Source organism: Adiantum capillus-veneris, chromosome 6 (assembly GCF_014529385.1).
Source record: "Adiantum capillus-veneris isolate H3 chromosome 6, ASM1452938v2, whole genome shotgun sequence".
Taxonomy (NCBI): Eukaryota; Viridiplantae; Streptophyta; class Polypodiopsida; order Polypodiales; family Pteridaceae; genus Adiantum; species Adiantum capillus-veneris.
The window spans coordinates 161,714,004-161,725,523 of NC_140936.1; positions in this window are offsets into that span (position 1 = coordinate 161,714,004).

Sequence of the window (11,520 nt, forward strand, 5' to 3'; positions counted from 1 at the left end):
TCAATTTTTATGCAAACACGAATGGAAGAAGACCAAAAAGCCCTGCAAGAAGAATTAGAAAGTATCAAAAGAAAGCTCAAGGAGGCGGAGAAGATAAATGCCGAATTGAACGACCTCCTCGTGAATATGGGCGAAGAAGCTGAAACAGAAAAACAGAAACTCCTAAAGCAGATTGAGGAGATGAGAGGACAGCAAGCTGGAGATCAAGAGGGCACAGGGCCAGCGGCCAATGAAGGCATAGATTTAGAAAATGTGGCAGATCCGGTGGACACACCTATGCAAGAGGAAATCCTAGAAGGATCCTCTCAAGAGCCACAAGATCTGACACAGGAGGAGGAAGAAAAGCTGCGTAAGGTAATAGAGGTGGAAATCAGAAAGACAACAAAGGAAGCCTTGGAGTGGGAGCAGAGGGTTTTCAAATCCATGACTATCCAGAAGATCGACGCCAGCAACCTCAGGCGCGAATGGCTTCAACCCTCTCTCCCATATCCTTTGCTGAAATATGAAGCAGCCACCATCAATAAGAGGATTAGAGAAGAGCCGACCGTACCACTCTACAACGCAAATATCTCCCAACCAGAAGGGGTCAGGCTAATAGTTGACTCTCAGCCCAAATGGAGGAAGGCTTGGCTCACAAAGTACCCACAATACCTAATCCATTTGGTAGAGGCACCGAAAAACATCAGAGACAGCCTCATCTTTTGTCCTCTACCAGGATCAGGACGTGGAAGGCCCAGGAGATATTACAAAGGAGCCAACCCACTTGGCTGAATTATCCTAAGCTGCCGGGCTTGAAGGAAGGTGAGAGAATAAGAGTCCAATACATGGTGAAAACCCTAACGGGCGCCATCAAATTTTTCACTGGCTCACCTGACCTTACATGCATCATGATGAAGAAAATCTGCAAAACTCTTCTAGCAATATTTGAGACATTCAAGCATGGCCAGGTGACAGACAGTATCTTCTTCTTCCAAGATACTTGCAGATGTGTCTATGATCTGCCTGGTCAACCTTCCAAGGAGGTGATACATGTGTTGTATCAAAGGATAATATTTCTACCATCCTATCACTTCCAGGCCTTTGAAGAAGCATTCTACACCGGCTTCTTCATAATAAATACTGATATTTTCGGCCCAACAATGATGAATCTACATGCAAGATATGAATCACTGATCAAGATGCGTGACACCATACGATGAAGAAGAAGCTCAGCGGCCATGTCGGGGACGACATGAGCAAGGAGGGGGGGAGTGTTAGAAGTTGGACACACCCCACGGAAACTAACTACTCGGAAGATTATCATTTTTTGTAATTATTCATTTATTGAGAAAACCTGATTTTTCACCTTGTAAATATTGGGGCTTACAGAAGTTTCCAGATTGTATCCCAGTTTCGATAGTTAGATTGAGTAGATGGTTGATTTGGAACTTTAGGGTTTTGAGAATTGTAAGGTATATATACCACTTTTTGACCTTAATGAAAAAAACCCTTTTGTCATTTTTAAAAAGAAGTTTTGAAGTCTGTGAGTGAGCGTACTGTGTACGAGAGAGAGTGTGAGCTTCATCTTGATGCTGCGTGTGCACCGGTGGTCGGAATCGAGTGTGGAGAAGTGCAGCATGTTGCCCCCGACGAGAGCTACACGCCAATACCTACATTGTGCGCGTACGGTCCGGTTTTGCGAGCTCCTTCTACAAGCTTCATCTGGTGATTTGGTGAGCATACGTTGTCCGATTTTGCATTGCAGCATATCCACGCGTTCACATTGAGTAGAGCTACACATTAGGCACTTTAGATTTCGGAAACTAAGACCTGCAAATTTTGGACAAACATCCTACGTGATTTTGCACCGGGTGTTTTGGGTTGGGGTTTTGGTTCATAGACCTTAGGGAGAGCAACCTATTGGTATTAGTAGGGTCTCCTTCAAGTTCTATGGTGTTTCGAGATTGTTTGATGGGTGTTTGACTCTAGACAGCGTTGTAGAAAGTTTCCTCTTATGCACTCTTGAAGGCTGTGACTTAGAAAATTGGTACAGACCTCTGTAGGAATTAGTTAGGAGTCGTTCTGTAGGTTGACACCTTATGCTTGCTTCCACGGGCCTACAGGTCGAGCTTCGTCGTTAGCTGACATTATATGTTAGGTGAGTTCTCGCTATGCTGACGTCCGTCGCGGCGTACCCGTCCAACAGTGCCCTCATGTTGCCAAAAGGTTATGGTATCAGGGAGGGGACCTCACACCAGGTCTTCTCTAGGTGTTTCTTTTCTTATGGTGTTTCAGTTTGCACCATGTGTTTTCTTCTCGGTGCTTTTTGATAATCTTGGTTTGTGTTTGTTTATGGTAGGTGCCCGGTTATGATCTTCCCCAAATGTTTTTTACTTATGGTTATGGTGTTTGAAAGGCTTTTAGGGCTCATAGATATGGTCTTTGTGAGGTTATGGTCTTTGAAAGGTTTATTGGGCTGATGGATATGGTCTTCTTGCAAGGTGATATCAGGTCATTTTCAGGTGTACAATTATGATTTTTGCCAACACTTGTCTTTTTCATATGTTCTCGCTTATGATTACAGTCTTTGCCAAGTGTTTTTTCTTATGGTTATGGTCATCACTCTAGGGAATCTTATCTTTCCATTGCACACTAAGTAATACACTCTCTAGTGTGTGCCTTGATCTTCCTTTGTCTTCTCCAAATTGTGTGTGTTTTCTTGCAACCCTAATTCCAACAATTGGTATCAGAGCAAGTTGCATCCTCCTAGGCTTACCAGTAGCTCCAACACATGCTTGCTCACATTCTTCAATTTTTGTGAGCTTTGGCACGTGTTCGTAGTTGATTTTTTTTTGGGCAAACTCAAAGAGCTTGGTCTATTCCAAATTTTGATTTGGGCTCATTTAGGCCTCCGTTTTGACTACAGACAGTACTGCACATGGTATTTTGTCATTTTGTGTAAAATTTCTATCAGTGTTGTTTTCTGTATAACAGGTCTCTTACAGTCTTCTATGATTTTTGCTAGAATGTGCTATGATTTTTGCTATATAGAATGTGCTATTCTAGCTTTGTTTCTCCTCTTTTCAGAATATTTTCACATCAGATGCAGGCATTCGCCATGGCCAACAACAACACAAATGTGTTCAAGATGTTTGCTACAGAGGACAAGTTGGATGGGGACACTTACCCTATGTGGGTTGATGCAACATGTTCTTGTATCAAACAGTGTCTGGAATATTGTGCATGGCATTGATGTACGTCTTGGTTCTAAGGATGTAGGTGATGTTGAGGATGTTGTAGGTCTTGCTGCAAGGATTGATGATGTAAGAGTTGTTTTGCCTACGATAGAACAAGCTCGTTGGTATGTAAAAGATGCGCAAGCTCATGCATTGATTGCGTTCTCTGTGAAGCGCACTATTACTCCCCACATTTGTTAAGTGAAATATGCAAAACAAACTTGGAATATTATGGCTGGTCTCTATGAAAGTCGCAATGTATTGCTGTGTAAAGGGCTGGAGTCAAAGATTATGCATGAGGAAGATGATATGAACACTTTCCTATTGCGTATCAAGGATATCAATGAGCAACTTATTTTTGCAGGTGAAGTCATTTCAGATAGTTCCCTTATGCAAAAAATTCTTGATGCCTTGCTAGATTCTTACCAGACTTTTGCTAGTACCTGGACACTTATGACAAAACTAAATCCGAAGTTGTCAAGTTTGATGCTTTGTAGATGATATGAACACTTTCCTGTTGCGTATCAAGGATATCAATGAGCAACTTATTTTTGCAGGTGAAGTCATTTCAGATAGTTCCCTTATGCAAACAATAGATGCCTTGCAAGATTCTTACCAGACTTTTGCTAGTACCTGGAAACTTATGACAAAACTAAATCCGAAGTTGTCAAGTTTGATGCTTTGTACACATTGTTGTCGCCCCGGGGGATTCACCATGGAAAACTTATCGCACCACGTAAGTGCAGAGGAGGGGGGTTTTTCTACAAGTTACATAAGCGTATAAGTTAGGGGTAGGTCCTCAATAATTTATCTCCTAAGCTTAAAAATAAGGGAGGGGGTTATCATATTTAGGGGGCGGGAGGGGGGAGGGGGTGTGGAGTGAGAAAAGGAAAAAATGAGAGGAAGTTTTTGTGTTTCAAAATCATTGCTTCCCAAAAGAGTCTTCCCTCAAACTTGTGAGTCAATAGCTACCAAGATACATGCAAGAACCAATAGTACTTTGTATCAATTACTTGTTTTGTTATTATAGTTCATTTGTTGAGGGATGAAAGCTATAAAGAGTTTGTATAGATGCAAATTTACACGTATAACCATGTTTTTTTAGTAATTTAGATTGGTCAAAATTGGACGAGTAGCTAGAGTGCAGGCTCGACGGGCACATAGTTTGAAAGTCAAACTAAGACACATTGAGGGTACATTTAGTTATCAACAAAAGTGGATCCTTAGTACATTGCCAGTCACTATGCTACACGCTCTTTGACTAGTTTTACTTAGTTAGATCATGTGAGACCTAAATTTTATATGTAAGATAGGGGTATGATAGTTTTTTGCATTGACTTTCGTATAAGCGTAGAAAGGGGGGTCATATTCCCTAATATGAGTCGTATATAGGGGTTTTATCAAATTTGTATGCTCGTAGGTGGCATCATGTTTTGTATATAGAGTGAATCCCCCGGGGTTGTCGCAAGAGCTACTTTCCAAAAAAACAGGACTAGAGAGCGTGCAGTTGAACAAGCCTTTATTGATGCTCAAAGTAAATGTAGTAACAGCAATGTAGCCACTTCTCATGGTTCTTCTGAGAGTGGAAAATCACATGTTCCTAATGCTTCTTCTCGCGGAAATTCGTCTAGGAATTTTGATGATAAGGGTAAAAAGAAGATGTGTTGCCATTATTGTAAAGCTAATTATCACTTGATCAAGTAGTGTCCTAAGCTCAAGGCCAAAGAGGCTAAGAAGAAAGAGGGTGTTTCCATTTCAAATGCTTGTTCCACTACAAATGCAGTTATTGTTGAGTCTTCTGTGAAAGGAGACTGTGATGCTAATGACGATCCAGAATGGGCTTTTAGTGTAGAGTGTACATATAATCCTAATGTCCATGATGCATGCATGTCAGTTGCTACAGATTCACATGTGTGGTATTTTGATAGTGGTGCTACAAAGCACATTACCTCACATCGTGATTTGTTCACCTCTCTTGAATTTGTCCTTCATGGGAATTCAGTTACTTGTGCCAACAATGCCTCTTATACGGTGAGTTGGGAAGACTGTGGTTACTGCTACAAATGGCAGTTCTTTCACACTTGTTAATGCACTTTATGTACCTGGGATCAAGAATAATCTTTTGTCTGTATCTGCGCTTGCTAGACTTGGACTTGTAGTCAAGTTTGTGGATGACAATTGTACAATACATGATCTCAATTTTGGTGATGAAATTGTTGCATCTCGCATTTTATGTTGTGGGATGTATAAGCTCACTTTGTATGAAAAGTGTGGGAAAATTGTTGCAAATGCAGTTGTGGGTTCTAAGGCTATTTCAGATGCAAAACTTTGGCATGCATGTTTTGGACATTTGAATTTTGCCAGTTTGCTACGTTTGTAGAAATCTAATATGGTTGCTTCTTTGCTGCCTCTTGAAACACCTATCAAACATGTTTGTGAAGGTTGTATTTAGGGTAAGATGCAATGTTCTCCAAAGGATGGTTTAATTAGGGCCACATGCACGTTGCAACTTGTGCATAAGGATGTTTGTGGGCCCATACAGACTCCGTCCTTGGGCAATTACCTTTACTTCGTGACTTTCATTGATGATTACTCCAGGCATGCATGGGTATTTCTGCTTAAAGTAAGTTTGAAGTATTTATGTGCTTCAAACAATTTTTGGCTATTACTAAAAATGTCTTGGAATGTACTATGGGCACCCTCCGTTTTGATCGAGGGGGGAGTATATGTCTTATGAATTTAATGCATTTCTAGCTAGTCATGGGATAAAACACCAGTCTATAGTGCCTTATACACCTCAGAAAAATGGTGTTACTGAGAGGAAAAATGGGTCACTTACGAAAATGGCACGATGTATGGTCAAAAGTCAAGCTTTGCCGCATTCGTTTTGGCTTGAGGCCATCATGTGTGCCACTTATGTACTTAATAGGTGTCCTACAAAAGCTTTTAGTCTATGACTCCATATGAAGCATGGCATGATAGAAAGCCTTCTATTGAGCAATGTGTGTCTTTGTTTGTTTGGCATATGCTTTGGTGCCACAAACACAAAGCAAAAAATTGGAGGTTGTCAAATGTGATTTTGTTGGTTATAGTGATGAAAGCAAAGGTTACCAGTTGTATCTATCAAAGTTTAGGCATCTCAAGTGAACTACCTAGTGTGAACCAAGTATTTATTTTGGCTTTTAGGAATTTATTCACTTATTTGTCAAAGTCTAGGTAGGTCAATTTACTACAAATTCTATATAACAAATCCTCAGCCCTTATTGTATTATCATATGTTATCTCATTGCCTTGGTTGATTGGTTCAATGCATCTGTGTGTGTGTGTGTGTGTGTGTGTGTGTGTGTGTGTGTGTGTGTGTGTGTGTGTGTGTGTGTGTGTGTGTGTGTGTGTGTGTGTGTGTGTGTGTGTGTGTGTGTGTATCTTGTGCTTTCTCACCTTGGTCTACGCGCTTTTGCATCGCCAAATTTGACATGGTATCACATTAGCACGATTGAAAGACCATGGCAGAGTGAGGCGTCCCGGAGGAGAAGATTAAGAAGTAACTCACCACCAAATCACCTGCTGGCTGCCCAACATTTTCATATTTTTGATGCTTGTGTTTTTGGCACAACCTAGTGTTTTTCCATCTGCTGCCTAGCGCTGGAATTCAGCCATGCCCAGTTGTCTGGCGTTTTGAAACGTACCCACATGTCCCATTCAGCCTATGCAAAAAATTGCCCAACAAAGCCTGCGTTTTAAAACACGTTGGCTGCCTGCTACCCCTTCTGCTTGTCTATGCAATGATCTACCCTCTTGCTACCCACCTGCGTTTTAAAATGCAGCAGGTTCTCCCCTTTTTCTGGTGCATCCCACATAGGCCATAAAATGCTGCCTATTTTCTGCTCAATATCCAAGTGATTCCCCCTGCTTAATTAGAAGGCGAGTGCGGCGAGTGCGGAGGAGGTTGAGAAGGTGCAAGGTTTTGTGGCGATTGTGGTATGGCTAAGAGGAGATCTGTGGAGCGGCTCCAGATTCGCGCAGCCATAGTTTTGAAGTGCGAGATGATACATGTACCAGGATTTTGCAACTTCACGATGGCTCCCCCTTGCTCAAGTGACAACAACAAATTGAACGGTAGCAGCTACTCTCATTTTGTAATTTGATTATGAAGCTTTGGTTTACTCAAAAAGGGTTATGGGATATCATGGATGGCTTAGAGCCTCATCCCATGAGGGATCCCCACAACAAGTACACTCGCCTTCAAGATGATGAGCACACCAAATTGTGTGTTGATTGGGATGCGTCCAATGTGAAGGTGATGTCAGCCATTGCAAAATCTCTTACGAAGGACTTATCTCCATCCATTCAAACCTTAATGACTACCAGAATAATGTGGCTCAAGCTTGTCAGAATGTTTGATCGAGATTACACGATGCTAGGAGTCACCCTTCTTGGACAGTTATTTGAAATCCATTTCCCCCAAGGAAGTTCCATGCAATCATTTTTTATGAAGATTAAAGTTGTGTATGATCAACTACAAACTATGAAGAATGCACTTACCAATACCCAGCTTACGAAGCTACCTACAGAGTATGAAACGGTGGCTAGAACCCTACGGCTACAAGTCACAAAGGAAAAGCTATAATTTGATGATCTCAGCTCTTTTCTCATTGAGGAGGAAGCCGTGTTGGTTACTCAAGGCAAAATTTGGATTTCTAAGATGCTGGACACACATGGGGAGGCACACGCTGCTTCAAATTCAAATTGAAGACCAAGTATAACAACACTCTTATCTTCTCCTTGCATGAGAGAAACAACATATTGGTGTATGCTAGATTGTTTGAGAGTCTAGCTTTAGTTTCTTAACAAGAGCATAATTTGTGAAGCTATGAGTGGCAGAATCATCCATAACTCCTTGTCTATTTTTTTTACAAAATCATGATATAACATCAATTGCTCTATCTATGTAGAAGGAAGTACCTTGTCAAAAAGTGTTTTTAAAATCTATAGTGTGGGTATAACTTTCAACTCGTCACTTTTTTGTGAGCACATGTATAAGTCTTATCATCAAGAAGTTTGTTGAAGTTTCTAGTTTTGATCACCATGATATAACTTGGTTAGTTTTACAGTGCTGTGAAGTTGGAAAATAAATTTTCATTCCTTCTCATTATCAATGGACAATGCAAATAAGTGGCTTCTTTGTATCCATGTGACAACTAGCAAAGACTTATAGTGCTCACTTAGTGCTTGGTGCACTAAATTGGACTCTCGCTTAGCCATTTCTATTCATATATGCGATTATAACAAAAACCATCAAAAAAACATGATAGTTTTGACTAAAATGTAAACTTTCTAATAGATTTTTGAGGCTATCACCCCTCATTCACTTGAAAGCTATATCATGATAGTTGCTAAGAAAAAGTTGGAATGTGATCAATTGTTTTTTAGATCACCAAGCTATGCACTAATGATCTTTCCTATTTTTTATATTGTGTGAAAATACATCTACTTTGAGAGCTTAGTACTCTCAATTGATTGTAAATTTCATAATTCCCACAATTTTTCCTAAAGCTCATGGGTCTTGTGTATACGTTCAATGGAGGGTTTTCCAAATGGAGTCCTGTTCTAGGATTTGTGAAGTTTTTCTAGGACCCTGCAATGGACACTTTTATTAGGTTACCAAAATAGTGTTAATCCTCTTTCCATACCCTACAATTGATTGGTCCCTTTCACCATTGATGCCCTTGCTAGGAACAACCTAAACCCAAGGGAAGACAAAGAAACGTGCAAGACACTATCCCTGGCTACTCCATGCATTTCAAAATACCTACGTGTATCACCACTTAGCCGCATATGGTTATGCATCTCAAGGCACCATGGACTCCATATTCTATTGGCAAGAGAACTTTGTAAATAGCATTTCAAGGTGTTGGACATTCTAGCTCAACTTGTTTCCCACCCCTAGCTAGTGTTTCAAGAGGTAATGCAGGACTTTCTCCAATGCACAAACAGGTACTTGAATGTCCATGGCTCACAATGGTGTTTCAAAATGCATGACACTAGAAGCTCCAACTGCCTGTGCCTAGAGTTTTGGTTGCCTCCCCACCATGGGTGTTTTAAAATGCTAATGCAAGGCCCCCACAACTTTGAGTAGTGTTGCCCCTTTGCCAACCTGCAAATGCGGTCGTATTAAAATGTCATAGAAAGGAATGAGACCTTAGAATTTTGAGAGGCTCCAAACAAGGTTATAGGGGGTACCAAAAACCTGGACCTTTTAAAATGCCACGAGGTTGGCAAAACACTTTTGTGGCAAAGCAGAATGCAATTGAGGAAAAAAGTGTTTCCCACCAAGTTTTCTCAACACGTGCTAGTCCTCCCTCCTCATATCAGATTCCATGACATCAAAGTCAATGATGTAGAAGCATAGAGCCAAGAGAGAATGCATGAGAGAGAGAAAGAGAATGTTGAACCAATCAAATAGGCAATGAAATAGATACAATGGGGGCTAGGTGCATCTTATATACTACTTTGGGATCCATAAGCACCTCCCTCAGGTAATTTTCCCTACCAAAATCATGTCAAATAAGTAAAATAAATATCTAAAGATAAAATAAATACTAGGTACACGTTTGGGTATTCACTTGACATGCTATAACTTTAACAAGATTAGACATATTTGGGATCTAAAAAAGTAGGGATGATACACATTTTTTAATATAAACTTGATAGAGTTTATTCTATGGTCTTTTGTTATACCTATTTCTCTTGAGCCTTTTTAGGTCATGATTATATGAATAAGAGTGATGTAAATCTTCAAAAACATTCTTTGTAAAATTTAGTGATATTTTTCATAAAAATGTGTATATATAGAGCTATGTGTTTTTCCCTTATGCCTCTTTTTCATCCATGACTATTTAGCCATATATATATTATCGTTGGGTAGAAGCATGAGTGGGTGGACAAAAAATATGTGTCCAGGACATAGCTAGTTGGAGAGTGTAGAAGCTCTCTAAAAACTTGAGAAGTTAAATATCTCAAAAACATTCTTTTTAAATGGACATCTAACAACCCCAATCTCCCCCGCTTCTCTCTCTCTCTCTCTCTCTCTCTCTCTCTCTCTCTCTCTCTCTCTCTCTCTCTCTATGTGTGTGTGTGTGTGGGGGGGGGGGGGGGGGGGCAAGAATTGTGTTCTGCTCCCTCTTCAGTCTTGAGTAGGGACAGAATGCTCTCTCTTGTGTCCTTAGCAAGGTAGAAATAGCTATTTTACCAAACAACAAACAAAGATGCACCATATGAAGAGGCAATCCATGTAGAGTTGTGGGCTTGCAATGACAAATTTCTCATAGAGGTTGCTTATCTTCTTGGTAAGCTTCATTAAACTTGAGAAATCTAAATTTTAATGATGTAGTATGTTCAATACTCTTTAAGGTGGCTCTTTGATTATCCTAAGTGTTCTATTGAGGACATATCTATTAAGATGATAGCCTTTTTATCACCGTTCCTATGTATATCTAAATCATTTTTCATCTTCCTCTTTCTAGCTGAAAAAGAAGAAATGGTTGAAATTGCATGTTTTGAAGAAGGTGATAATGTGCAGGTCCTTCTCTCTCTCTCTCTCTCTCTCTCTCTCTCTCTCTCTCTCTCTCTCTCTCTCTCTCTCTCTCTCTCTCTCTTTCTTTTTAGGTATTGAAAATGGGGGAAGTAGATGTATGTTGTTGGTCTTAATAGTCTGATCACACTTGTATGCCCCAATATTAAATGGAATCGCATCCCAAATGAACAACCTCATTAGGGAATACAAAGCACAATACCAGAGAGAGCAAAGAGCTAGAACCAAAAGAAATACAAAGGAGGCAACAACATGGGGCTATGTAGATATCACAAGAGCAAAGATAGCTAAAGAAATTGTGAGAGATAATACTCCAAGCTACTATCCATTCATAGAAGGAACTTATATGGAGCAAGATATTGGCTACTCCAAAAAAATGACAACTCCACATTGTCTTTTTCCACATACCTGAGGTAAAGGATTTGGTGGTCAGATTTTGGACGAGCAAGACTCATGTCTCCCCTAATAAAAATGAAATATGTCACAAGAGAATTGGTGGGAAGGACTACCTCACACATCCCATTCATCTATTGGAAGTATCACAAGTATGTGTGAATTTGATGTTGTGTAGGTGAGTGGTAGACAGTTGATAGCTTTTTTACTTATCTATTGTCGACTAACGGCCATGTAATAGTAGTCAAATAGCTATCTACTAGCTATATGATAGAACTAGGTACCTAGCACATTTGTATTTGGTAGCCATTAGATTTCTAT